This window comes from Rhinoderma darwinii, chromosome 9, assembly GCF_050947455.1.
Source record: "Rhinoderma darwinii isolate aRhiDar2 chromosome 9, aRhiDar2.hap1, whole genome shotgun sequence".
Classification (NCBI taxonomy): Eukaryota; Metazoa; Chordata; class Amphibia; order Anura; family Rhinodermatidae; genus Rhinoderma; species Rhinoderma darwinii.
In genome coordinates, this window is record NC_134695.1 from 1,023,354 (window position 1) to 1,047,385 (window position 24,032).

Here is a 24,032-nt window from a genome sequence, read left to right on the forward strand (position 1 = left end):
TCTGAGGAAGTTAGAGGAGAGTGGTAGTGATGTATAACAGCCAGGGGGATGTCAATCAAGCATAGAAAGGTGGGTTTGGACGCAGGACTATGTGACTCTTCAGAATAGCGGCACCAATCCATGATCCTTTAATGAGTAATTAGCATATAGTGTGTGACATTTTAAAAGTTGATTTTATAGATTTTGCTGCATCTGAAAAAAACATAGGGAATGTTTGTAAATATTGTCAGGTCATGTATTACTAGTGGCTGTACAATGAATTGAAAACAACTCCATCTGCCCTGCAATTTTGATATTATAAATATATCCTATATAATTACAGCTCCAGAAGCCAGAAACAAGCTCAAACATATATACATTACAAGAACCAAGCTCAATACATGTATACAGCACCAGGATCAAGCTCAGTACATAAATACAGCGCCAGAACAAACCTCATTATATAAATACAGTACCAGAACAAAGCTCAGTACATATATACAACACTAGAACCAATCAGTACATATATACAGCACCAGAACGAAGCTCAGGACATAAATACAGCACCAGAACCAAGCTCAATGTCACGATCTGTGGGTATGTGAACTCACTAGGCCGCACCGCCGTAGTGGGGAGGCAGCTGGCCAAACAACAGAGTACCCAATCAATACAAAGTCCTCAAGGGTACCTGAAAAGTCTAGACAGTCGCAGTGGCTAGGCACAGACGAAACTTTAGACGGCAGAGGATTCCACATGTGGCGGAGGATATCAGGCGTGGCAGATGATACCAGACATGGTGCAGGACAATGACCAATGACAGAACTCGACTCCAACACTCGATAGGGCTAGGAACCAACACATCACAGGATACAGGAACGGGTAATTGGGCACGGGAACACTTGGGAACAGGATAACACTGAGGGACCATTTGCTAAGACTAACATGGGAATTCCAAACAACGCTCAGGCAGGGAGTGAAAGGGCCCTTTTATACTCCAGAGTGATTATGGCTAAATTGTAATATAATTCACGTGCGCGCGCTGGCCCTTTAAGGCTGGGCACGAACATGCGCAAACATTGTACGGGACACAGCCATGAGGAGCGGAAGTGAGTGCTGGCGTCTCCTAGGAAGGAGATGCCGGCCAGCACTCACAGATCCATGGCCGCAGCCACCGAGGGGTGAGTAGGAACGGCGGTCCGTGGACTCTACACTCAGTACATAAGTACTGCAGCAGAACTAAGCTTAGTACATAAATACAGCAAACTCATGCAGTACGACACATGTGGTATATTATGCCACATGTGGCTGTCCCAAAATTTATATAGGACTCACTTCCAGAGAGTTGAGAATCCGCACGAGAGAGCACGTGCGCGATATTATGGGGGCCAGTGAAATTGAGGACAACACAGCTAAAGACCTTGCCCAGACACTTCAAATTACATCATAGCTGTAATCCTAGAACACTATCAGTGCGAGGGATTGATAGAATATATTGTGGCATCAGGGGTGGCTGTAATGTCCGTGGCTGCGGGCTGTCAGCTCTGTTCACCTCCTGACAGCCGCAGCCACGAGTCGGCAAGCGCTGGCCCCAGCCTCCTCCTGAGGAGACGCCAGCGCTCGCATCCACTCACCTCGGCCGGATCCCATAGGGTGCGCACGCACGCTCGTGTCTGCTCTTAAAGGGGCAGCGCGCTAACCGGACATTGTGGATGAATTTTGACCCGTGAGTACCCTGGACTATAAGAGGGGTAAAGCCCCCAAGTTCGAAGCCTGAGCGTTGTTGTGTTCCCTAGTCTTTGTGATGAACAGAAAAGCAAAAAGCACGGCGCCACATAGTGCAGGTCAATAAGGTTTAAATGGAATATTGAACGTGGTCTTTTTATGCTCACCACGATAGTGCTTGGAAAAGGCAATGAAAAAGTCCACAGGTGCTGCTGCCAGGATCCAAACCGGTAAACCAGGTGGTCACCGCTAGTTAGAACGTAAAGAGGTAGTGGGAAAAAGTCCTTCAACAGCCACGCAGCAGTGCCTTACAGGATCCTCCCTTTTCCCACTACCTCTTTACGTTCTAGTCTTTGTGATGGCCTCCTAGTGTGTTACCTGTTCCAGTCCCTGTTCCAGTCCCTGTACCTGTTCCAGTTCCTGTTCCTAGCATTCCATACCTTCCTGGTCTAGCACTGAGCTGTGCCAAAGTCGTGCCGTGCTGCATTCACGTCTGACCTGCCTCACCTCGCCTGACATCCTCTTGCTACCTAGTCCCAGCCGAGCCTGCCCTGCTGCTGTCTGAGCTGCCACAGGTACCTATTGAACTATAGACTCTCACCTGCTCCCTGTTGGCCAGATGCCTTACTGCCAAGGCGGTATGGCCCAGTGGGTCCACAGACCCTTCGTAAAAGTACGCTCATGCCATGGACCCCGCTGGTCGATTCAAGACCATGACGACGTCTCAGGAGATGCGAGCAGATATGCTGGACCTCCGGTCTCAACGGGACCAACTCCTCCAGGCGTTGAGCATCCTTGCACGAAGGCAGGAGGCACAAGCTGCTGTTCCTCCTACTACAACTCTTGGCAGTGTTGACCCGTGTGTTTCTCTGGCACTTCCTGACCGCTATAATGGAGAAGCAAGTACCTGTCGTGTATTTTTTAACCAGTGCCAGATCCACTTCAGCCTGTATAGTAAGACATTTTCATCCGATGGCGCAAGGGTCGCTTTCATCATTTCTCTCCTCACAGGCAAGGCTCTTGCATGGGCAAACCGTATCTGGGAAAGACAAGGCTCAGAGACCCGTGACTTCCAAGCCTTCCTCCTGACTTTTCGCATAGTGTTTGAGGAGCCTGGATAAGTCTCATCTGCATCAGCATCTTTGATTGACCTACGCCAAGGAGACACCTCCGTGAGTGAGTACGCTATCCACTTCCACACCCTGGCTGGAGAACTGTTATGGATCGATAAGGCTTTGGTGGCTGCATTCTGGCATGGACTGGCTTCCAGAATTAAGAACGAACTTGCCACCCGAGATCTGCCATCTACCCTGGACGACCTCATCCTTTTGTCGGCCCGGATTGATATATGGATCCGGGAACGCCTCCAAGAGGTTCGATGGGAGGGAGCCCGCTCCAGTTTGGTTCCCACTTTGCAGCAACCCCTGCTGTTCTCAGATGTCGATCCTCCTAAAGAGTTTGTGATAATGGACCAGCATAAGTTATCCATCCAGGAGAAGCAATGCAGACATACATCTGGACTCTGTCTTTATTGCGGTCTCGATGGCCATCTTGTGCGCCTGTGTCCCCAAAGATCCCAAAAACTAGGGTTGCTAGGAGTGACAACCTTGGGTAAAGATGGACTTCCGTCTAAATTGTCCATACCTGTGACCATAGATGAGACGAGAGAACGCATCAGGTCTCTGCGTATCTGGACTCTGGATCCACTGCTAATTTCATCCACAGAGATCTTATGGACCTTCTGCAATTGCCCACTACCCCTCGGGAGAGCCCGTTGACAGTTGCCTCAGTCAATGGACTACCTCTGCCAGATCCTGTTATAGTTGTGACCAAACCGCTGAGGTTTCAAGTGGGAGCCCTTCACTCCGAACTTCTGTCTTTCTATGTCCTGTCCAATGCTGTTAACCCTGTGTTGATGGGTCTGCCTTGGCTCCGACTGCATGCCCCAGTCCTGGACTAGAATTCTGGAGAGGTTCTCCAATGGGGCCCTGAATGTCAAGGTCGTTGTCTGGTGCAGGTTCGTTCGGCCCAGCCTTTGCTACCTCGGTCATTGGCAGGATTGACGAGTCATTATGCTGCATTTTCGGATGTCTTCAGCAAGAGGGAGGCGGAGACATTGCCTCCACATCGGGCGTATGACTGCCCTATTGAACTGATTCCTAGTGCATCCCTTCCCTGTGATAGGGTATATCCTCTCTCCTTGCCAGAGACTATGTCCATGTCCGTCTATGTGAAGAGAACTTGGAGAGGGGCTTCATACGGAAGTCTTCCTCCCCGACAGGAGCCATGTTCTTCTTTGTCAAAAAGAAAGATTGCTCTCTTCGTCCTTGTATTGACTACAGAGGTCTCAACCAGATCACGGTAAAGAATAAATATCCGTTGCCACTGATCTCTGAACTGTTTGATTGCATACGTGTGTAACGGCTGCCGCGCCATTCCCCGCCTTCCCCATGGCCTCTGCTCCATTTCCTGTGCCCTCCATTACCTCATGCTCATCCCGAGCTCTACTTACCAGATCCGGACGCTCTGCTGGCCCTGGGCAGCGTCAGGTAAGTGCATCCCTTACCTCCCTCCGCGGACATCATCCTCGATGTGCGGCTGCAGCCACTAGAGGGCGCGCACGCTGACTCATCCTTTCTTAAAGGGCCAGCGCACACCTTTATTCAAAAGACTTCCTATTTAAGGATCCTCCTTCCTCTCTTCCATGCTTGTTCAACCAAGTTTCCTGTGAGTTTCCCTATACCCTGGTTCTCTGTTTCCTTCCCTTCTGCCTTTGTCTGGATTTCGCGTGGTTGACCTCTGCCTGAACTTGACTATCCTTGCCTGCCGCCTGCCTTGACCTATTGCTATCAATACCCGTTACGACGTCTGCTGCCTGTCCATGACTTCTGCCTTACCATCCAACCGCCTCTAACCCGCTGTGTCAAACGTTGCCCTGGGTTCCAGGCACCATCTCCCAGACGACACAGAGGATCCACAAACAAATCGGTGAGAAACGTTATAACGTGGTGCAAGGATTTTTTCTAAACTAGACCTGCGTGGGGCTTACAACCTAGTCCGGATTCGCCAGGGTGATGAATGGAAGACTGCATTTAACACCTGTGCTGGAAAGTACGAGTACCTAGTAATGCCCTTCGGCCTGTGTAATGCTCCCGCGGTCAGGAGTTTGTGAATGACATTTTCCGTGACCTCCTCTATGTTTGTGTAGTAGTTTACCTTGATGACATCTTGATTTTTTCTACAGATCCTATAACGCATCAGAGACATGTCCGTCAAGTCCTGCTACGATTAAGGGAGAATCGTCTGTACGCCAAGCTGGAGAAGTGCGTGTTTGACAGAGATGCGCTACCCTTGCTGGGCTACATCATCTCGAATCGAGGTCTCGAGATGGCTCCTGAAAAGGTAAAGTCTGTTCTGGAATGGCCACATCCTCAAGGCTTGAGGGCCATACTGGTATTCGCTAATTTTTACAGGCAGTTTATTTTGAATTTCTCCTCACTGACTTCTCCTATCTCTAACCTTACTAAGAAGGGTATGAACGCCAAGGTGTGGACTCCCGAGGCAGAGTCCGCATTCAATAGCCTGAAGAGTGCCTACACGTCAGCCTCTATCCTCCATCATCCAGATATCTCTCTGCAGTTCCCGTTGGAGGTGGACGCATCCTCTGTCAGTGCTGGTGCACTCTTGTTTCAGAGAGGTCCCGAGGGCAAGTCAAGGGTATGTGGATATTTCTCCAAGCTCTTCTCTTCCGCAGAACGCAACTACTCGATTGGGGATCGGGAGTTACTAGCCATCAAATTGGCTCTGGAAGAATGGAGACATCTATTAGTGGGCGCAGCTCAGCCGATCCTGATTTTTACAGAGCACAAGAATCTGACCTACCTCCAGACGGCCCAACAGCTGAACCCTCGTCAGACCAGGTGGGCACTGTTCTTTACTAGGTTTCAGTTTGAGCTTCATTATCGCCCGGCCGACAAGAATGTGAGGGCCGATGGCTTGTCCACGTCTTTCGAGACGCAAGACACCTTGGAGACTCCACAGAATATTATTGATCCATCTTGCATTATCTCCGTCAATCCCCTGCAAGTTGGGGACATTCCTCCAGGGAGGACGTTTGTGCGCCTGGCTGATCGTGGAAGAATCCTCTGCTGGGGATACTCCTCAAGACTCGCAGGTCACGCAGGGGCCTGTAAGACCCGGGATCTGATTACTCGTCATTTTTGGTGGCCCCTGCTGCCCAAGGACATTATGGACTTAGTTTCTGCCTGTTCTGTATGTGCAGCCAATAAGGCCGCTCACTCCAGACCTGCTGGACTGCTCCAGCCGTTGCCTGTGCCCAATGCTCCCTGGCAGCATATAGCTATGGACTTTGTTACAGACCTGACTCTCTCTGCTGGATGCAGTGCTATCTGGGTGGTGGTGGATTGATTTTCGAAGATGGCCCACTTCGTTCCTCTGACCGGTCTTCCTTCTGCTCCTCAGTTGGCCAAGCTGTTCATCCAACACATCTTTCGCCTGCACGGCTTGCCGCAGCATATTGTGTCTGATCGGGGGGGGGAGGGGGGTTAAGTTTACCCCAAAGTTCTGGAAAGCCCTCTGCGGACTCCTCGCTGTGAAATTGCACTTTTCATCAGGCTACCATCCTCAGACCAATGGTCAGGTCGACAGGATTAATCAGATTTTGGAGAACGACCTATGCCACTTCATTTCCAAGTAACATGATGGCTGGGTGCAGTTGCTCCCATGGGCAAAGTTCTCATACAATAACCATACCAGTGAACCCACAAGGAATACACCGTTCTTCATTGTCTACAGCCAGCAACCAGAAATTCCTCTCCCGGTGCCCGATACTTCCGAGGTACCAGCGGCTGACTCCACGTTTAGAGACTTTCTGCAGATCTGGCAGCAGACTCGATCCTCCATCCTAATGGCAGTCGATCGCATGAAACGGAAGGCTGACACAAGGAGAAGAGTACCTTCTCAGTTTTTTCCTGGCACGAGGGTCTGGTTGTCTTCCAGGAATATCCGACTAAGGGAGCCATCATGCAAATTTGATCCCAGGTTCCTCGGTCCCTTTGATATCCAGCAGCGGATCAACCCTGTCACCTATAAGCTTCTCTGTACCTGAGGAAGGGACTTGTCCGGTCCTGAAACGCGTAGTATGAATTACAAATAAAGCCTACTATAACATACTCCGTTTTGAATATCTACCTGTCAGGCGCCGTGTCCTGAATACTGCATTTTTTTCCCCTTCACATCCTGTGCCTATAAGCTTTGGCTGCCTCCTACCCTCAAGATCCCCAACTCCTTCCATGTATCCCTCCTGAAGCCGGTGGTCCTGAACCGCTACACCAAGACTCCTAGCCCTGTGGTTGCCTCCAGCGGCCCTTCAGACACCTTTGAGGTTCAAGAGATCCTGGACACCAAGGGAGTGAGAGGAAAGACCTTTTATTTAGTGGATTCAAGGGGGTTTGGTCCTGAAGAAAGGTCTTGGGAGCCAGAGGAGAACCTCAATGCTCCTACTCTTCTGAAGAAGTTTCTCTCTCGCTCTGGTCCCAAGAAGAGGGAGCGTAAGAGGGGGGATACTGTAATGTCCGTGGTTGTAATGTAATGTCCGTTCCCCTCCTGACAGCCGCAGCCACGAGTCGGCAAGCGCTGGCCCCAGCCTCCTCCTCAGGAGACGCCAGCGCTCGCGTCCACTCACCTCAGCCGGATCCTGTAGGGTGCACACGCACGCTTGTGCCCGCTCTTAAAGGGGCAGCGCGCACATTGTGGATGAACTTTGACCCATGAGTACCCTGGACTATAAGAAGGGTCCAGCCCCCTAGTTTGATGCTTGAGCGTTGTTGTGTTCCCTAGCTTGTCTTTGTGATGGCCTCCTAGTGTGTTACCTGTTCCAGTCCCTGTTCCAGTCCCTGTACCTGTTCCAGTTCCTGTTCCTGTTCCTAGCATTCCATACCTTCCTGGTCTAGCACTGAGCTGTGCCAAAGTCGTGCCGTTCTGCATCCACGTCTGACCTGCTTCACCTCGTCTGACGTCTGCCTGCTACCTATTCCCAGCCAAGCCTGCCCTGCTGCTGTCTGAGCTGCTACAGGTACCTATAGACTCTCACCTGCTCCCTGTTGGCCAGCTGCCTTACCGCTAAGGCGGTACGGCCCAGTTGGTCCACAGACCCTTCCTGACAGTGGCAATGTGAAGAGAGTCTTGGCACAAAAAGAGTGCAAATGGTTTGTCCTGTCAGGATCAATGAAACTTCATGGACTTAATGAAAAACTTAGTTTTGTTCCATTTTTATAATTTCTATTATCTATGTTTTTATATTAATTGTTTTCTGTATTGTATGTCATTATTAGATATTTTTTAATATCCACTCTATAATATTGTTTATTGGGTTTAATATCAACCCCTTAATTATGTATTGTCATTCCATTGTTTCACAGTTATGTAGGAGTTTTTTTTGAGGTTGCTCACTTCATATACAGTATTTTATTTTTTATTTCGTATTTTTTATTTTTCTATTTTTGATTGATGCATATTAGTATTTCTTTATCTCAAATCCATGTTTGTTTCACTTGTTGTCCACTCATCAATTTTTTAGGTTCAACATATTTATTTTTACACTTATGTCACTACCACTATAATTCTATGTTCAATCTCTACTTTACAGGGTTTCTCTCTATTTATTTAGCAATATATATCTATTTGCAGTAATGTATTCGGGACATATTATTTAAACTTACTATTTTCTTGGGTTTGTTATATCAATCCAGGGTGTTGATCTATAGAGTGAAGGCATCTTAATAACTTGGACTTACACTCCTCTGAAACCATCCCCAACGATGAGGTGCTCATGCGCGCTGTGATGCATTGCCCTCTTCGGCTCCTTCGGCACACTGCGCATGTCCGGAACTCCCATTATGCATCAGGAATCCGGATGTGCGCTCCAGCGCTTGGAGCCGGAAGTGGGGCTTGCCTCGCTTCCGGTCGCGTCGGTGAGCATGCGCCGTTCCTATGATTGTTGTGATGGTGTACACTAGGTACACTTATCTCCATACTATATAAGGGCTGGATATTGTCAGGACACAACACACACCCCCTGAGGAAGCACCTGCAGCGAAACGCGCGTTGGGGTCTCTGTGGTAGAGCGAACATCAATTTATAGAATCTCTTTGCTGCTATAGGTAAGGCTGTCTTCTAAGCGATATCTACATGCACTGACACTTTCTCCTGTCCTCCCTCCTACTAGTCGACTATGTTTACAGGGATCAGAGGTAATCAGTATGGAACCCCTTTGGGTCTGAAATAGATCTTGTAGCCATTTAATACAGCCTTTCATCTTTTTACATGTTATCCAGCAATTTCCATGTCTCGCTCCATAAACTTTACTAGAGTCTTGTCCTTACATGTTTTTTAATATATTGTTTGTCGTATTTGTGTAATAAAATTTTCATATTCTTATATACTTTTGGCTACATGCTCTAGTTCTTTTGTGTATGGTTGATATAGTTATGGAGCTGCCTGCAGGGTAAATCATGGGGGGGATGTTGGTGCTATAAACATTACCCAGCTCTTAACATAACTGCTTTTGGAGTTTATATATTGATTATAATTCATTCTGTGTTGTTCACAGCTACTGGCTCGCAGCATCAAATTGATTTCAGAGTCCGTGATCAATCATGGCTCTTACAATTAGATGAGATTTTTAAGGAGGACTCAAGTTTGTTTTTAGATGCTAGTGGTAGGGATTGTAGAGAACTCAGCAGTAGGCTGAAAAATTATTGAATCAAAGAACTAAAATTTGGTGGAACAAGGCGTTTTTAGAGAAATATTTTTCCAAAAATCTCATCCCTCGGGGCTTGAGAGTTCAGGCGTTTCCATCATTTGAAATTGAGAATGACGACTTTAAGAAAAAATGGGAGGAGCTGTCTGATAAATGTTCAAAGGGTTTCATGGAGTTGCTAGTACTTTCCAATCAAGCATATAGAGGATATTCAAGCTATACTTAAGACAGAACTTCCCAGTGCAGCATTGGATAAATTATCTGAGGACTGTCAAAAATATTTTAATTATCTTTATATGTGTGAACATATATTGCTTTAAATGGACAGTTGAGCTGTCACTAAAGCTCAAAGACCTGCTAACAACAGCCTACAGGGGGGATGAGTATTCTATTCTAAGGCTTCTGCTTTATGACCTAATGACCTTGTAATCAGCTGATACAAGGGCTGACATGACAAAACCCAAAAACACTTGCAATCCATTTAAACTAAATATATATGTTAAGATAAGCTTGGAACTCTATGTTTTACCATATGTGGTATGTATATGTGTAAGCATGAGGGTAACACCTTCTCGCTCTCTTCATTATAAATAAAGATGCATCTGCCCCCCATGGCAGAGACTGTTTGAACACTGAAGCTGCGTGTCATGGTCTCTCTCCGGCCGGCCTCTCTCAGATCCACCATTGAGAGAGCATTCATTAATTTGGAACTCATAGACAAATGCAGATAATGTCCAACGTTAATGGACAATGTAAATTCTGCAGCGACATTACTTGGGGGCTCTTGTCCAGGATTCTCAACACAGATCGAAGGCGACAATCGAAGGTGGATGACGGCTAAGATAACGGAGAACTGCACACAAAACCGGTGAGTAAGAAATGTTATTCTTACTGTGCACTTCTCTCTTGTTTTAGCTGCCGTCCAGGTATTGTCTCTTTTGACTATTTGGGAACCATGAACACCATTTGTCTATGAGTTGTATGTATGAATTATAGGAATAGGCGTGTGAGTAGAAATGAATCTGTGAGAGTATCTGTGAGAGGCTGAGATAAGGGAGCGTTTGTTTTCTGATCCCAAAACATACAAAAACAACCAAATACAGAGAAAACACTAAACGGCCTGTCCGAAGTGTTCCCTCCGGCCCCTGGGTTTAGTATGTATTAAGATCAGGTTGCAAATTGATCCTTGCAGAAGTGACGGGTAACCATCCCCGCCCAAGTGATTGTTAGGACTTTCGCGTATCCAGACTGTGACCCATAGGAGGCGCACCTGGCCGGAAGTAAGAGTATGTATGTGGGCTAATCCTCGGACGCCCGAACTGAATGAGTTGCTGATTATTAAGTAACATCTCTGTAACTAGAAAGTTGATAGAATATCCATGGGCGCCTGAGACAGTAAGATAGTTTGGCTGCTGTTTAGGAAACCGATCAGATATACGCGGTTGCCCTACTGATCAGCAGAAGTGCATAGGGAACCCCCATGACAGACTAGGCTGTCATGGGGTTAGGTTAGGTTAGTAGGGTTAGGTTAGTAGGCTGAAGGGTTAAGTAGGCCAGGAAAATAGACTGAAGAGTTAGTACGGATGTGGCCAGGTTTGTCTTGACTCTGATAACTTGCTGCAGCGTGACTTCACACAGCAAAAGCCATTGAGAAAAAGTCAAGATAAGGTTGGCTACATTAGTAAGTCCGGGATTTAGCAGAGGGCATGGGGAAATCTGGATCGAAGTATGCCCAAGGTGAAGTGCTGGCCAGCCGGGAATTGGGGCATAACACCCAAGGTACAGGGTGTGGTAAAACAGCAGCAGATATTGTTAAAAACCAATGTGGGGAAGGGGCAGTAAATGAACCTGGAGAAAAAAAACAAAAAAACGGGAATGCCCAAGCAGGTAGTTTTCAGTTATACTAGATGGGATGATTTCCTGGATTAGTAGACAGAGTTGCAGAGAACAGATAAAAGTGATTGAATGTACCAGATAAAAAAATAAATAAAAAAATAAAAAAACACTAGGAAACACAGTTGTCAGTTGTCAGTAAGAATTAACCAGCGTCTAATTCTAGAGATAGAGACATTCCAGTAGACAGGAATGTGCCAACGTATAATTATTCTATGTACAGCTTTATAAACCAAAGGTTTACAGAAACAAGAGGTTTCCAGGGGTGACATGCGATCAGTTATTAGCCATACATAGAGAGTAAGGCGTCATCTGAGTTCATAAAGGAATCAATTAATTCTTCACTTCCTTAAAAGGAAACATTGGGTGAAATGTTCAGGGATTATTGATAGAGAGATGTTAGACGTGGATTAGGAATTGGCTAGAAATAGAGTTAAAGCCAATAGGATAATTATAAGTGTAATTGCCCCGGATTGTAGAAGAAGTGAGATTGATAAAGTGAAGATTCTTATGTATTTCTATCCAGATCTGCTTGTTGGAATATACTGTATATCATCTGTCCTAAATTGTCACTAATGAAATTCCTCTCGTTATAGGAGTTTTCCAAGACATTTTAAACAATACTGAAAATCTTTTTCCTTTTTGGTTTATTTAACAGTCATTTTAATAATTGCATGGAATGTCTAACAAGATTTATTGTTAATCTATAGTAACCGTGTTAGACTAATAGAACTAATGATAAGAGAAGAACGTGTGTTACTTACAAGAGCATGCCTCAGATATCCATTGTGGGAAAAAAAAACATGTGAAGAGGTTCTGTCATTGATTGACAGGAGCACATGGTGACATTTTGACGTTGTAGCTCATAAGTTTTGGCTAGTAAGGGGTTAATGCTACATTCTCTATTATCTGTAGTTTAGCTGTGTCTGCAGAAAGTGCACATATAGTGCAAAATAAGATCTGTAACTTAAAGATTAAAAAAAGAAAGGAAAAAAGCCTGATAAAATCACAGGATTGAGTATTATATGTTTTATGTTTATATGTTATATGTTACGTTATATGTGTTTTATGTGTCGACCACAATGAAAAACTTCATTCATATTTAAATTTAATATGATGCAGTTTACTAAATGAAGATTATGGTTCATTGGATGAAGAATCCAAGAATAGGAGTTTATACACAGTCACTCTAGTTATATACTTGTTTTACATAAGGTCACACACAAATGGTATATAATGTGTGAGATTGGATTCTCAGTACTGAGAGTGTCTGGGAACAGCTGGTATTGTGAGTGCTGAACTATTTTTAAAAGGAAATGGTTTCTTTGAAATCACCACATGATAAGTGATTCAACAAGAAAGATTTTTATGTCATTGTTACATTTTTGTTTATGATTATTTGATATTAAAAGTTTATATTGGCATATGATGGCACATATAGTGCACAATATGTTTCATCATTTGTGTTAACAGAGTGGTTTATTTAATAATTGACATAAACTAATTAAGGAAACAAATATTTTGCAAACCTCTTAATAATTTATAAGAGTATCCTTTCTGTTGAATGATGGTATATACATTACATATGCACATGACACACACACACACACACACACACACACACACACACACACACACACACACACACGCGCAGAAACACACATTGGGAATATTTTTTTTATGAAATGAAAATGCAAATAAGATTACAGCATTCACAGTAGCTGTTGTCCCGTTTATGGTGTCAGATTCCTGTCCATTCAATCTTTCGTTTCTGACATCCTTGCAGCAATTCAGGTAGTCATTGGATATAATAAGTCTGATGGACAGATTGAAGTTACTGATGATATGCAAAATTTTATGTGTGCAGCACTCTATGGGGATTGCACTGAGAGGAGGAGGACCTCACATCTCAGGCTTATTGAGAACGGTCATGTCCTCCTTCTGGGCACAGGGTAAACAGATGTAGGACATATGTCTGTGGCCAGGGCCGCCATCAGGAATTTCAGGGCCCCCTACAGCTAAATTTTCTGGGCCCCCCTACCGTGGCACCGCCTGTTAACGGTACTCCGTCCAGCACTATATCATGGTACCCAGGGCCGCCATCAGGGGGGGTATTATGGGTACTGATGTGAGAGGCCCGGCCAAACCTAATTGAAAGGGGGGCCCGGCAAACTGCCGCGACTTGCCTTTAGTAGAAAAAAAACAGGCCCCTGCAATGGGGCCCGTTTTTTTCACCAAAAGAATGTCATGAGCTGCGGGCCCCCCTTTCAATTAGGTTTGGCCGGGCCTCTCACATCAGTACCCCTAATACCCCCCCCTGATGGTGGCCCTGGGTAGCATGGGGGCCGTCAAACACCGCCGCCCGTGCGACCGATCACGCGCACCCACAAACTCCCGCGCATGCGCACCGGTGACCGCCTGGAACCGCGCACCGAATTTTGAGGCAGATTTTGACCTGCCCACACTATCTTGCCGCGTTTTTTGCCCACGGCGATTGAGGACAGCAGACAGAAAACGCAGCGAAAAATGCATTTTCTGCCCCCCATTGATTTCGATGGCAGGTCAGAGGCGGAACCGCGGCAAGAAAGGACGTGCTGCTTTTTCTTTTTTCCGCGACTGGCTCCCATTGATTTCAGATTAAATCAATGGGAGGCGGTTTTGGAAGTTGTTTGGTGCTGATTCTGACGCAGTGTCCGAGTCAATATCAAGGCCCAAAAACTCTGTGAACTGGGCCTTATTGTTAGGGCTTATTCAGACGAACGTGTAATACATCCGTGCAACGTGCGTGATTTTCACGCGCCTCGCACGGACCTATGTTACTCTATGGGGCCGTGCAGACTGTCAGTGATTTTCATGCAGCGTGTGTCCGTGTGTCCGCTGCGTAAAACTCACGACATGTCCGATATTTGTGCATTGTTCGAGCATCACGCACCCATTGAAGTCAATGGGTGCGTGAAAATCCCGCCCAGCACTTCCGCAGCCGTATAAACTATGAATGAAAACAGAAAAGCACCACGTGCTACAAACAGAGTGTCATAATGATGGCGGCTGCGCGGAAATCACGCAGCCGCGCATCATACGCTGCTGACACACGGAGCTGTTATGGACCTTTTGCAAGCGCAAAATGCCACGTTTTTTGCGCGTGCAAAAAGCACACGCTTGTGTAAATCCGGCCTTAGGGTAGGAACACACTAGGCATGAACGGTGCGGATTTTATGCAACACATTTTATTGTGGAGATTTTTTTTTGCCTGCAAAATACTGTGTGAACAGGGCCATACATGATCAGCACTTTGAGATAATTTACTCACTGTGTCAGAAGAGATGCTGCCACTCCAGTCCTCTTCCGGCGATGTCTTCCAGGCGAGGTCTTCGGTCCAGACGTCCAGGTAAGTTTTGTCCATGTGTGTCCGCGGCTGCGCGCGCTTCGTTCGCGGGTGCGCGCGCGGCCGATCGCGGGTGCGGGCTCGCGATCTCCAGTGCGGGCGTTCGTGGGTGCGCGCTCGCGAGTGCGCACGCGCGGGAGTTTCCTTGTGCGCGCGATCGGGTGGCGCGCGCGGGCGGACGGTTTGACAGCCCCCCATGACGAGGGGAGGGGGCCCGCAGCAGCAGCAGCAGCTCACGACATTCTTTTGGTGAAAAAAACGGGCCCCATTGCAGGGGCCCATTTTTTCCTACCAAAAGAATGTCGCGGCAGTTGCCGGGCCCCCCTTTCAATTAGGTTTGGCCGGGCCCCTCACACCACTACCCCTAATACCCCCCTGATGGCGGCCCTGTCTGTGGCCCCTGTGACTTAAAATTGTTTGCAAACAGCCCCAAACCCCAGTTGAAGCAGTGCCCTCTGAGCCTCCCACAGTTGAAAAGTATTGATAACCAGATAAGACAGTATTTGGAGGCCGGGGTACTGAAGGAATGTGTATGTCCTTATAATAAGCCCCTCTCCCAACTTTGTACCTTCCGTCTTGTATCTGTGTAGTAGCAGCAGCTGCTCTACTCAAAGACAAGACAACAGACATAGTGCTAAGATTAGCCTCGAGTTCTCAGGGGGCCCCATGCTGTTAGTGAGATTCTTCATCAAACACACACTAAGCACATGTCTACTAAGTATAAGGCCTGTCTCATCACCCCATATAAAACTAACCATACATTGATGTACAGTGTTAAACCCTACTACATTGCTTCCGCAGGGTTCAACAAAGGAGGAAGAGAAGGATACATGGTCAATGGGGGACTTGAGAGGGAATGGGATAAGTCGCAGGAAATAGTAGACAGTGAATTTCCAGCCTGGTGGGAAGTTAATTTCTCAGCACATTTGATTCCCTAGTACCCAGATCATCAACATAATTGTCTTGAATGCCATTAGAGATAAAAACATTAAAAAATGTAACAAAGGATCCAATATCTAATCTAGCTTTTGAGTTTCTTTTGTAGATGGTTCCAGGTACCACCATGAAGGATGCTACAAGACTGGGTATATACTGTCACCGGCTGCGAGGGAAGAGACACAGAATATGTATAGTCTGGGGATAAGAGCAACTGGCAGCTCCCAGTGCTCTGAGACAGCTAGAAAATGGTTAACGCAGGGCCTAGAAGGTGCAACATGAGGTAATCTAACTAATAAAGGGGGGGCATCGATGAATGTCACCGGACGGGACATGATCTTGTTCTCCTGGATTGCAGGAGTGTTAAATCACTCCAGGGATGTGCTTCAACCAAACATATATGTCATATGTGGGTACGAGGCATATAAGTGGTTGCCACCCAGGAGAGCAGGAGTATGTACCTTAGCTAGACTACAACCAGCTACTTAGATAAGAGATATATTATGTAACATGTTTGATTACAAAAGTATCAGCAGTTAAGAAAATAGCACACGATATTAAAGTGCATGAGGTCCAGACCACCCTAAGAACCAAGGTGGGAGGAAACATTCAGAGCCACCTGTTTACGTGACACTAAATGCTTCCACACCTGATAAAGTGATCTGTCAAGCCGTAGAAAACCACCAAGATAGATGGTATTGCCCGAATTGTGAAACCTGTAATTCCCTAAATCTTCAGGTGTGTACAGTATGTAACGCTGTACACTCACCTATTGCTAGACACGTATACTGAGTATTCATCTCGAAGTGAATGGCATTAAAAATGCCCTGGTTTAGGGGAGCTAACCAGAACGTAATCTCGGGTGAATATTAGAATACATGGCTAAGCAATTTTATGTTCAAAAGAAGGGAATTGTCAAAAATATTTTAATTATCTTTATATGTGTGAACATATATTGCTTTAAATGGACAGTTGAGTTGTCACTAAAGCTCAAAGATCTGCTAACAACAGCCTACAGGGGGGATGAGTATTCTATTATAAGGCTTCTGCTTTATGACCTAATGACCTTGTAATCAGCTGATACAAGGGCTGACATGACAAAACCCAAAAACACTTGCAATCCATTTAAACTAAATATATATGTTAAGATAAGCTTGGAACTCTATGTTTTACCATATGTGGTATGTATATGTGTAAGCATGAGGGTAACACCTTCTCGCTCTCTTCATTATAAATAAAGATGCATCTGCCCCCCATGGCAGAGACTGTTTGAACACTGAAGCTGCGTGTCATGGTCTCTCTCCGGCCGGCCTCTCTCAGATCCACCATTGAGAGAGCATTCATTAATTTGGAACTCATAGACAAATGCAGATAATGTCCAACGTTAATGGACAATGTAAATTCTGCAGCGACAGGACCTTGACAGGGAATATGAGAAATGGGAGAAGGAGATATGTGCAGTAAAAGCAGGCAAATTCCAACGTGATGTCCAAGATTACCAACAGAATCGGGTATGTAGATGGTGCATGGGTAGGGGCCGATCTAGGCATACATCTCACTCCAGGTCATTTTCCACCTAATCTCGTTCATCTGTGGACGAGTCCTCTAGATCTAGAGAGACTAGAAATACTTCTGAATCTGGTAATACCCAGGGATTTCAAGGTCCGCGATGGCATTTTGACAGACAAGCAAAACGCAAGAACCTGTTCAATCACCAATGGGATAAGAAACCTAGGAGTAACCTAGAGGTAATAAATCTCTCTTCACATGTCCTCTCTGATGCCCAATGGGAGGTCTTGGGTAAAGGCTTGACTTTCTCACCCACTAATTCCTTTAATTTCTTCACAGCTCTAAAAGATTTACATATTTTTTTCAAGCCAAGTGGTGTTGAAAAAGCTACACAGTAAGGGATATGAGCCTCTGGAAATCACTAGCCCAATGGAAAGGGAAGCCCTGCTGGCACTGGAAGAATTATTGCATGAACAAACTGCCAATGTACCAGGTATGTTTCCAACAGCTGTTGTGCCCAAATCCACCAGGTCCCCCACCCCCCTGTCCATCTGCCCTCAGGTGTAAATTTTCACTAAATTAGTCATTGATGGCTTTAAAAAGCTATCCACCTATAGGACTAATGATAATCTAACCTTAAACCAAAGGAATGCATTAAAGGAACTTCAAATACTTGATGATGTAGTATTCAAGGCTGCAGACAAGGGGGGAAACGTTGTGGTTTGGCCAATAGCAAAATACAAGAAGGAGGCTTTCAGACAGCTACGGGACAGGCAGACTTATGCTAGGTTACCATCTAATCCAGTGTGCCTCTTTTCCCGGTAATTGCTTGTGATTTTGGATGGGGCTCTCGATAGGGGCATTATCCCTAAAAAAAATTATGATGGATTAGTGACTAATGACCCTAAAATTCCAACTTTGTACTTCTTACCAAAGATACATAAGAATCCCACTGACCCCCCGGGACGTCCGATCGTGTCCGGCATTGACGGACTCTGTGATCCTGTGTGCAAGTTTATTGACCACTATTTGAAATCTATGGTGAACGATTTACCCTTATATGTCAGGGACACGACGGACGTCCTTGGGAGGATCGATGGGATTGAAATCGAACCAGATATGTATCTTGTGACAGCGGATATAGAATACCTTTTTGGTGGTATTATTAGGAGCATGGAACCCCTTTGGGTCTGAAAAAGATCTTGCAGCCATTTAATACAGCCTTTATATTTTTACATATTATCCAGCAATTTCCATGTCTCGCTCCATAAGCTTTACTAGAGTCTTGTCCTTACATTTTTTTTAATATATTGTTTGTCGTATTTGTGTAATAAAATGTTCATATTCTTATATACTTTTGGCTACATTCTCTAGTTCTTTTGTGTATGGTACATATATACAGCAGCAGAACAAAGCTCATTACATATATACATCACTAGAACCAAGCTCAGTACATATATACAGCACCAGAACAAATCTCAGTACATAAATACAATACCAGAACTGAGCTTAGTACATAAATGCAACACTAGAACCAAGCTCAGTACACATATACAGTACCAGAACCCAGCCCAATACATATATACATCCCCAGAACCAAGCTCAGTACATATATACAACACCAGAACAAAGCTGAGTACATAAATACAGTACTAGAACAAATCTCAGTACATAAATACAACACAAGAACCAAGATCAATACATAAATACAACACCAGAACCAAGCTATAAATACAGCACCATAACCAAGCTCAGTACATAAATAAAGGACCAGAGCAAAGCTCAGTACATAAATACACCACAAGAACAAAGCTCAGTACATAAATACAACACCAGAACCAAACTCAGTACATAAATACAGCACAAGAACCAAGATCAGTACATATATACAGCACCAGGACCAAGCTCAGTATGTATATAGCACCAGCTCAAATATAGCTGAATTTAGTGCAACCCCTGCCGTATAGGTATAGGTTTGTACGGCGTTAAACTACAGCTCCTAGCATGGCCCGAACAACGATAAGGATATACTGGGAGTTGCTGTTTCAAAAAATATAAACTAATACCACCCGTCATCTCGCTACAGATCATACAATGACTACAGTACTGATTAGAGTCAGAATAAACATTTACATTAAGTGACTCACAGGTGACGTCTTCTCAGATTCTAGTTGTCCTTTTTCTCTTTTCTTCTCCATCTGGTTCAGACATCTATGATGACTTCTCCCGGCCACAGCCCATTTCTGCAGTTTGCCGCTCAGATGTATTCCCACTTTTCAACATTTCTGCACCTATAAACGAAGACAAAATTCTCATGGTGCCATACACTATGCCTCTAAATATAATAGTGCCATACACGGCACCTCTAATTATAATAGCACCACACACTGAATCCCTGATTATAATTTCACCATACACTGTGTCACACACACACACACACACACACACACACACACACACGCACACGCACACACACACACACAGTGCCCCATATAGATAACGCCCCCATAGATAGTGCCCCCTGTAGATAGTGCCCCACATATACCCCCTTTAGATAGTGCCCCACATATAGCCCCCTTGTAGATAGTGCCACACATATAGCCCCCCTATTGATAGTGCCCCGCATATAGCCCCACTATAGATAGTGCCCCACATGTAATCCCTCTGTAGATAGTGCCCTAAATATAGTCCCCCTGTTGTTAGTGCCCCACATATAGCCCCCCTGTAGGTAGTGCCCACATATAGCCCACTCTGTAGATAGTGCCCCACACATAGTCTCCTGTAGATAGTGCCCTACATATAGCTCCCCTGTAAATAGAGCCCTAAATAGGGCATTATACTGTGTGGGGGCAGCTAGAGGACATTATACTTCCTGGGAGGCACTATAGGAGCATGATACTGTGTGGGCCGATCCGGGTGTGTATGGACGGGGATTAGGCGGGATTAGAGGTATGTCTTGAAAGGAAAATAAAATTGTTCCTCTTTGCGATACTTAAAAGTTGGGAGGTGATAGATAGATAGATGGATAGATAGATAGATAGATAGATAGATAGATAGATAGATAGATAGATAGATAGATAGATAGATAGATAGATAGATAGATAGATAGATAGATAGATAGATAGATAGATAGCCTATTCACTGTGGACTAAGAATAGAAAACAACATATACTTAACCAAGTAATATTGATCACTGTTATCCGGACTGTTTACCAAGCCCAGTGCATAGGGCTGTAATCCTTTAAATGTGTGACTGCCATTAACTCACTTAGTTACTATGTACAACTGAGCCTATAAGCCCGTAAACAAGTTGCTGACATCATGTTTGCACTACCTTTGGAGAGTTAAAATCCATGTCATTCTTTTTACTTACAAAATAACGAGTCAGAGTCAGGTGAAGAGATCTAGAAGTTTTATCAGAATATACCAGATCACATTGTTAGATCAGGAGAACCATACACCAAAATAAGTAGCTGACAGCAAGTGAGCTGAACTAAAATAAATATATAGCAACAAGTGAGTGTGACATTACCAACAGGAAACAAGAAATCCAATATATTGGCCACTACTCTAAGAGAATGTAGACAGCAGGGTATAGCAGGACGTATTAAAAGGCAGTAGCCATGGGCCATGTGGGCACCAAACTAACAAACAAAAGCTAATGAGCTGAGGTAGGACCAGCTGACTGTTTGCTGGTTAATATAATTACAAAAGTGCTTCCTATAAATATACAAATAATTATGATATTATGAAATTAGAGCATGTGCGATAAAAAATAAACACTCTCATGATGACAACACAACAGAACACAGTCTGTAAACACACACACACACACACACACACACACACACACACACACACACACCCAGCACAACCAACACACACACACCCAGCACAACCAACCTCTAAGTAACCAAATACACGTTACTAGTGTTGGGTACAGATACACACACACTGTGACATTATGAATATAGAGCAGAGACTATAAGCACACACATTGCATTGCACACACACTATTGTGACACCATTACAATAAAATATAATCTATAAATATGTAACACCATCACAATAGAGCTCAGCTTATAAACAAACCCACACAATTATATTGCACAATGTACAAGCAGACCTGTCTGCCACATACAACTCCCAGACCATCTAACCTTCCTGGACCCACCATGGTTTAATCAGCTATTGCCATATGTGACTTCTCTGGTGGCTTGCAACCTGGGGAGTACGCTACAACAAAGTCCATACCTCTGTGAGGGAGACAATGGCTCCTTTAGATTTTATACTCCACTTTAGAGCTTACGCAAATACTATAACAACCCGGAAGCTCAACTATACTATATGTGACATTAGGTCCGCCATCAGGAATTTCTGGGCCTCATACAGCCAAGATGTCTGGGCCCCCCCTCCATTACCGGGGGTGGGCAACGGAAAGTGTGGCACTCACGTTTGTACGTTATATGCATTAACTAATTTTGCTGCTGATGTCAATTACAGTGAAGGAAACCATGGAGCAGGCAGTGACCGGTTAATACTCTGGATTTTGATCTATTTAGCCAAAACGTATCCGACTGTATGGCATACAGTGGGATACGTCACCCAGGGAATGGCCCAGGGGAAACTACTGAAGTCACTGTCCATGAACAGGGCTGGAGCCTTCTACTAGCGCTCTGCCCAGGGACTATGGCGCTGCTCCTGATGTCCATATACGTAAAGTGACGTCCGAAGCTTTGCAAAGCTTGAGTGCACGACAGGAGCGTCGGCAACGCTCTGGCCAGGGATTCCGGCCCTGGAGAATCCTCTGACGTCACTTTACATATATGGACAGTGATGTCAGGAGCTTTCCCAGGGACGAAGTCCATGGGCAGAGCACTTGTGATGCTCTGCCTGGGGACTCCGGAATAGCAAAATCTACTACGCTATTCCATCCTTTAAAAATAAGGTATACCGACGACTACCAGCCCGACGGAGGATAAAAGGACATAATGGAGCCCTGTGAATTATCGTCTATGTTGTTTATAGTGTACGTTAGGAGATTTCCTGACGTACACGATAAACTTAGGGCAACAACGTGATGTGAAGGGGGCCTTAACCCCTTCCCGCTATTGGACGTGACTGTACGTCCTGATTTACAGTGCATTCCCGCACAAGGGCGTACAGTCACGCCCTGTAGATGAAGCGGGCACAGGAGCTGTGCACTCTTCATCTTCAGCGGCTGTCAGCTGTAATACACAGGTGACATCCCGCTGCAACAGCGGCGATGGCAGTTACCGCCAATCGCCGCCGTTTAACTCCTTCAATGCGGCTGTCAATTGCGTCCGACGCATTGAAGTGGTTGACAGTGCTCCCTCTGTACCCCCCCTGGCCCACCCCGCGATGCTTGCTATGGCAACCAGGAAGCCGTTGCTAGGCTTCCTGGTTGCCCAGGTATGGAAGCCTATTAGGTCCTGCCCGAGGCAGGATGAAGAATGACAGTTAGGCTGGGTTCACACGACCTATTTTCAGACGTAAACGAGGCGTATTATGCCTCGTTTTACGTCTGAAAATAGGGCTACAATACGTCGGCAAACATCTGCCCATTCATTTGAATGGGTTTGCCGACGTACTGTGCAGACGACCTGTAATTTACGCGTATTCGTTTGACAGCTGTCAAACTACGACGCGTAAATTGACTTCCTCGGCAAAGAAGTGCAGGGCACTTCTTTGCAGCGTAATTTGAGCCGTTCTTCGTTGAAGTCAATGAAGAGCAGCTCAAGATTACAGGAGTCTAAGACGCCTCGCATATTACGAGGAGCAGCATTTACGTCTGAAATGACGCAGCTGTTTTCTCCTGAAAACAGTCTGTCTTTTCAGACGTAAAAGCCTCTAATCGTGTGCACATACCCTTACAATGTCAGATGAAGAATGACAGTTACAATACACTGAACTACAAAAGTAGTGCAGTGTATTGTATCGGGGATCAGAAGACCAGATCGTCAAGTCCCCAGGTAAGTGTAAAAAAAAAATGTGAAATAGGTAAAAAAAAAAAGTTAAAGAAAAATAAATAAATAAAAGTTTGAACCAAAAGAAACAATAATCGCCCTGTTTCCCTGATCAACTCCTTTAGGGTATGTTCACACGCTAGCTGTGATTTACGGCTGAAATGACAGAAGAAAACAGCTGCCTCGTTTCAGCCGTAAATGCTCCTCCTCGTAATATACGAGGCGTCTGTGACGCTCGTATATCTTGAGCTGCTCTTCATTGAGTTCAATGAAGAACAGCTCAAATTACGTTGCAAAGAAGTGCCCTGCACTTCTTTGCCGAGGCAGTCAATTTACGCGTCGTTGTTTGACAGCTGTCAAACGACGACGCGTAAATTACAGGTCATCTTCACAATACGTCGGCAAACCCATTCAAATGAATGGGCAGATGTTTGCCGACGTATTGCAGCCCTATTTTCAGACGTAAAACGAGGTATAATACGCCTCGTTTACGTCTGAAAATAGGTCGTGTGAACCCAGCCTTATAATTAGAAAAAAAATGAAAACATGAAAAAAAAACTATACATAAAAGATATCGCCGCGTTCGGAACGACCTGATCTATAAAAATATCACATTATTTTTCCTGCACGGTGAACACCGTAATTTTGTTTAATAAATAACAATGACAGCATTTTATTTTTTGGTCACCTTGTCTCTAAAAAAAATTAATAAAAAGTGATCAAGCAATTGCAAGTAACGCAGAATGGTACCAATAGACACTACAGTTCGTCACGCATAAAACAAGCCCTCCCGCAGCGATATCAACTAAAAAATAAAAAAAGTTATGGCTGTCAGAATATG